General features: G+C 44.2%; 1 pseudogene; it reads left to right on the top strand.

The window, feature by feature from the left end:
- Positions 1-275: 275 nt before the first annotated feature.
- LOC119811129 lies at positions 276-2245 on the top strand (annotated as a pseudogene).
- Positions 2246-6727: the final 4482 nt, after the last annotated feature.

Raw genomic sequence — 6727 nt, 5'->3', positions numbered from 1 at the left:
GTGTGGTACAGCTGGATGAATGGGGAACTTCCTCCATTAGACAGATGCACTGATAGATGTGAACTTGAGAGATGGGTGGGACTCCCAAGGGGAGATGCAGATAGACAGGACAGCAGTGGCGGATGAAAAATACGGAATACAGCAAACTCCTCTTCTCACCTGGGACATGAGTGACTTGCAGGGGATCATGGGAGAGGAGAGCGGCCAAAGACAGAGTGGCTGCAGTAGCAAGGGAGTGTAGGGTATCCCAGGCTAATCCCAGGATGGCAAGAAGCATGGCTAAAGGCTCAGCCTGGGGCAGCGCTGCTATGAACCCCAGAGCAGGGATTTCTCTGGCCAGGGACACCTGTCTCAACTCTACTAGAGCCCCAAGTGCTGGTTCCGAGAAAGAGGGAGAGTTTGGGTTTGAGACAAGGTCTCATGTATCTAAATCTGGCCTTGAACTTCTTCCACCACCAAGTTCTGGGATTACAGGCGTTCACCACCATGCTCAGTTTTATGAAGGTCTGAAGACTGAAGGTTTCAAGCATACTAGCAAGTGCTCTACCGAGTGAGCTGAATCTACAACCCCTTTGGGTTTTTCCAAAACAGGGTTTTACTGTATAGTTCAAGTTGACTTCAGACTCTCTCCAGTGTCAGCCTCCCAAATTGTGGGAATCTGCAGTTGGTTTAAATCCAGAGGACCAGTTGTATGGATGGATATAGTGACAGTGCCCTGGCATCAAATTCATGGGAGGAAGTTTTTAAGTAGACACACACACACACACACACACACACACACAAAGAGAGACAGAGACAAAGTTAGAGACAGGCAGAGACAGAGTTAGAGACAGAGACAGGCACACAAGGGGAATGCTTATGATGGCCAGTCTTCATTGTCATCCTGATTAGATTTGAAATCACCCAGGAGACCACCCTATAGGTGTCTCTGTGAGGGTGTGTACAGAGAAGCTTGAATGGGGAGGGACAACCAACCCTGAATGTAGGCAGTTCTAGACTGAGGTCCATAAGACACTTCGTGAAGGAAAGATTAAGAGCCACACTGCCATCTCCTGGCTGAAACTGTCCCAGAACACCCAGCCTCAAGGGGAAGATTGATCCCGATGAGCAATGAGAGTTTTAAAGACTTTGCAGCCAGGACAGCAAACTGCTACAGACAAGGATCTTAATCTATGACAGTCTCATTGCCTATCATAAGGACAAGGCTCTCCAGCTCCTACATGGAGACCATGCTGGACATGTGAGCCAAGGTGCCAACTGTGTGTGAAGGGGGACTATGAACCCTCCAAACATCCTGCTCACGGGTACACCAGGAGTTGGAAAAACCACACTAGCAAAGAACTTGCATCAAGATCAGGACTGAAGTGCATTAATGTGGGTGACTTAGCTCAAGAGGTCTGATCACCGGATACCACGGAGTCTGACAGGATGGCTTCTCCCACGAGCATGCGGAGAGAGAAGCACAGACGATGGTACAGACCCCGAAGGGACTGGGGATTACAGAATATGAGCCGAGAGTTACAAATCAGACGTTGGAGCTTGCCTTCTGATATGTGACCACAGTTCTAGATGATGCTAAAGTTTATACCAGCCATGCTAAGAAAGCTGCTATTGATACAGATGCTGTGTGGTTGGCAATCCAGTCCCGGGCCAATCAGTCTCTCACTTCTCCTCTCAGGAGAGATCTTTTATTAGATATTGCAAGACAAAGAAATCAAACCCCTTTGCCGTTGATCGAGCCATACTCAGGTCCTAGATTGTCTCCTGACATCTATTGCTTAACTGCCCCAATCTACATGTTTAAGTCATTACAGAAAAAGGCACCTACTCCTGCAGGAAGAATAACCGTTCCACAGGGAAGTGCTGGTTTAGTTTCTAGCAGACCCAGTACTCCCATGCTAGGCACACCAACTCCACAAACCATGTCTGTTTCAACTAACGTAGGCACCCCAATGTTCCTCACAGGACAAAGGTTTACAGTACAGATCCCTCTTCTCGGTCCCCAGCTGTGAAAGCTTCAATTCCCGCAGCCCTGGCACTTCATAATGTTCTGGCTAATCCGTCATTAATTGGGCCCAAAAACATTCTCAATACTACGAATATGGTATCACAAAATACAGCCAATGAGTCCGCAAATGCGCTTGAAAGAAAACGTGGAGATGATGCTGACGACTACGAAGATGAGGGTGACTGTGATAAGTTGCAATCTAGCCTTGATGCATGTAACATGGATACTTGGTCTTGAATCCATTGTACTGAGATCAAACAAGTATATGTTTTAAAGTTGTATTTTAGAAAATGGTATTTAATAAGTATACTTACTATGCTTTACAATTGAAATGCTCAGTTTTTTTTATTTTATACTTTTTAATTTTTATTGCTTTGTAAATAATGCCATTCAAAATTTCCACTTTCTCCTCTCCTCCCATTTCCCTCCCGCTCCCCCACTCACCCTCCTCCAGTCCTAAAAGAGGGCAGGGTGCCCTGCCCTGTGGGAAGAGAAAACAAACTACCTTTTTTTCATTTTACATACCAATCCCAGTTCCCACTCCCTCCCCTCCTCCCATTCCCTTCATCTTTCCCCCACACCCCCTTCCACTCCCCAGAGAGGGGAAGGCACATTGCTCCAAGGAAGGACCAAGGCCCTCCTCACTATATCCAGGCTGATCAAGGTATCCATCCAAAGAGAAAGTGTTCAAAAAATCCAGTACAAACAACAGGGGCAAATCCTGGTGCTCCTGCCAGTGGCCCAGCCATACAACTGTCACCCATATTCGGAGGGTCTAGCTTGGTTCTATGGTGGTTCCTTCCCTGTCCAACTGGAGTTGGTGAGCCCCCATTATCTCAGGTTAACTGTTTCAGTGGGTGTCCCCATCATGGTCTTGACTTCTTTGCTCATATTCTCCCTCCTCCCACTCTTCAGCTGGACTTTGGGATCTTAACCCAGTGCTCCGCTGTAGGTCTTTGCCTGTTTTTGTCAGTTGCTGGATGAAGGTTCTATGGTGACTTTAATATAGTCATCAGTCTGACTACAGAGCAAAGCCAGTTCGGACATACTCTCCACTATTGCTTAGGGTCTTAGCTGGGGTCAACCTTGTGGATTCCTGGGAATTTCTCTAGTGCCACGTTTCTTGTTGTTAGTCTCATAATGGCTCCCTTAATCAAAATATCTCTAAACTAGTAATAGTTTTTCATCAACATTTATGCATAAAAATTTAAATTGTCTCATTTATATATATATATATATATATATATATATATATATATATATATATATATATATACCTGAAGGTGTGACACTGTGGGCCTAGTCACAAGACAGGCAGAAGAGCTGAATCTGCCCTGCTGACATGTCCCCACATTGTCCCCTCAGGCCCATCTGTGCACCTTAGATGTTAGTCCCCATGCCTGCTGGGGCACCATATGGCCACAGACATCCATCCACACTTCTGAAGTTTCCTTTTAGTCAGAGGTCACAGACTAGCTTCTGAGGTTCTGCATGGATTGACAAACACATTCTGTTTTACCCACAACAATTTGAGGGAAATTTGTTGTCTGTGTAAGTTCCACTGTGGAAGCTCTGTCCTTGGTCCAGAATCCATATTTTGGTGGCTTCATCTTTCCCTGGGTTCTAGGTAATGTCACAATCCTCCACTCAAATGTGTTTGACTGGTTATTGTGTGTTTGTTTGTTTTGACAAAAAAAAAACAAAAACAATCCTGGAAAGATGGTAGGCTTAACAAACACTATTGAAACATTTGGATACCCACATGCTAGAAAATTCAATGCCTAGAACTGCTCCCCTCTGTACTGACTAAGAAATCCAAAATAAATCACAATTCATGAGCTCCAATGATAGATAAAAAGCTACAATAACTCAGCTCTGTTGGCTACCAGTCTAGCTGAAAAGGGAGCTCCAGTTCAGGGAGAGATCCTGGCTCAAGGGAATAAGGTGGGGAGTGATAGAACGAGACATCTCACACCCTGCTATGAGCCTGCATGAGCACACACACACACACACACACACACACACACACACACACACGAGGTGGGGGAAGTAAATAAACAAATAGTAGATAGATACTTTAAAACTTTCTAAAAGTTGGAACAAATAAAAGGTAACTAATGATTTCTTATATACAACATCAAAATAACCTTTAAAAGAAAATTTATGTGGGACAATGCTCTTGTACCCCGTAAATATTTGTCACTTGTATTGGTTTAATAAAATGTTGATTGGCCAGTAGCCAGGCAGAAAGTGTAGGTGGGGTGACCAGACTAGAAGAATTCTAGGAAGAGGAAGGGCTCAATCTGCAGTCACCAGCCAGATGGAGAGGAAGCAAGTTGGGAATGTCTCACTGAGTCCGGTGCAAAGACACATGGCTAAACATAAACAAGAATTATGGGTTAATTTAAGTTGTAAGAGCTACTTAATAATAAGCCTGCACTAACAGACTAGCCAGTTTATAATTAATATAAGCCTGTTGTAATGAGGAGTGGCGGGCCATTTCTCACTGCCTGTCTCCTGGCCACCTGGCTTATACCCCAAAATAACAACACATAAATTGTATTCATTTAAACACTGCCTGGCCCATTAGTTCTAGCCTCTTATTGGTTAACTCTCACATATTGATTCAACCCATTTCTAATCATCTGTATCGCCACTTGACTGTGGTTTACCAGCATGAGTCTAACCAGCATCCGTCTCGGAGAGAAGAGCCACAGCGTCTGCCTGACTCTGTCTTCTTTCTCCCAGCCTTCTGTCCTGTCTACTCTGCCTATCTAAGCTGCTGTCCTATCAAAAGTCCAAGGCAGTCTCTTTATTTAACCAATGAAAGTAACACATAGACAGATGACCCTCCTACACCATAAGCCTCTGTGTGTTTTGTTGGGACTGAATGGCTGTGGGGCCAGGCAGGACAGAAACTTCTTTCAACAAAAATTTGATGAATTGAGCGTCATCAAAGTTTAAAATATTTAGCCAGGGAGATGTTTCAATAGTTAAGAGTGTTTTCTTTGAGACTGGGAAAAGTCCAGATAGGCTACCCACCTGCCAATCTCCCCCTTCTCACTATCTTGGCACCGCCCTTCCCACTATCCCCAGTCCCAAACCCTCCTAGTTGCTGTGCCCCAGCTTCCAACTGGAGCAGAAGCTCCTGCTCTACCAGAGACCATACTGACCACCAAAACCCAGCCCTCAACTGGAGCAGAGACTCCTTGCTTCACCAAAGACCAAACAGAGAGAAGTTCAAGTAGGCTGCCCACCTGCCAAAACCACCACTTTCTCACTATCTTGGCATCCCCTGACCCTATCCCCAGCCCTGTGCCTTCCTAGTTGCCCTGCTCCAGGCCCAAACTGGGGCAGAGAGTCCACATTGTACCACAGATCAAGCAGATGCAAGAAGTCTAGGCCACACCTACAAGAAGACCAGAGAAGAAACAGAAACAAAGGAACAAAACACCCATATACAACAAAGATGAACTCTGAAATCAGTACCTAGACCTATAATCAATCCAAATGCCTAGAGGCCAGCAAAAGAACACAATCAACAGCCAAGGCAGTATGTCACCACCAGAATGCAGCTATCCTACTACAGCAACCCCTGAATATTCCAACACAAGAGAAACATAAGAAAAAGACCTTAAGGGGATGGAGAGATGGCTCAGTAGTTAAGAGCACTGGCTGCTCTTCCAGAGTTCCTGAGTTCAATTTCCAGCAACCACATGATGACTGACAGCCATTTATAATGAGATCTGATTCCCTCTGCTGGCTTGCAGGCTTATAGGAAGGCAGAATGTTGTGTACATAATAAACAAATACATTTCTCTCTCTCTTTAAAAAATACCATAGGGCCAGGTGGTGGCTCACACACACCTTTAATTGCAGCACTTGGGAGGCAGAGGCAGGCATATCTCTGTGAGTTTGAGGCCAGCCTGGTCTATAAGAGCGAGTTCCAGGACAGGTTCCAAAGCTACAAAGAAACCCTCTCTTGAAAAACAAAAACAAAAGACATTAAATGCAAATTTATGAAGATGTTTGAGGTCCTTAAAAAGGAAATTAATAAATCCATTAAAGACATTCAGGAAAACACAAACACACAATTGGAGGAAATAAATAAATCCCTTAAAGAACTCTAAGAAAAAAAACCAAACAGCTGAAAGAAATGAACAAAACTATTTAAGACCTGAAAAATGGAAATAGACACAATAAAGACACAACAAGAGAATTCTGGAAATGAAAAATCTAGGTAAGTGAATAGGAACTACAGCTGCAAGCTTCATCAACAAAATGCAAGAGATGGAGGAGACAATCTCAGGCATTGAAGATACAATAGTAGAAACAGATACACCAGGCTAAAAAAATGCTAAATCTAAAAAGTTTCCTGACATCCAGGAAATCTGGCACACAATGAAAAGAGCAAACCTAAGAATAATAAGAATATAAGAAGGTGAAGATCCTTTGTCTCCTGAGTTCTGGGATTAAAGACATGAGCCACCATCATCCAGCTGAAGGTGGACTTAGATGTGTGGGAATGGGGACAGCAGAAGGATTCAGGCAAGAGAAATGGCGATAGAGGGAGATAATATTGAGAGAGATGACAGGAATTTGGGAGCACTTGAGAGGCAATGTAGAAACCTAGTGCAGTGGAAACTCCATAGAATCTATGAGAATGACCGTAGTGAAATCTACTAGTAATGGGAGATATGGTGCCTGAACTGTCCATCT

Source organism: Arvicola amphibius, chromosome 4, assembly GCF_903992535.2.
Source record: "Arvicola amphibius chromosome 4, mArvAmp1.2, whole genome shotgun sequence".
Taxonomy (NCBI): domain Eukaryota; kingdom Metazoa; phylum Chordata; class Mammalia; order Rodentia; family Cricetidae; genus Arvicola; species Arvicola amphibius.
This window is presented reverse-complemented; position numbering and strand designations above follow the sequence as displayed.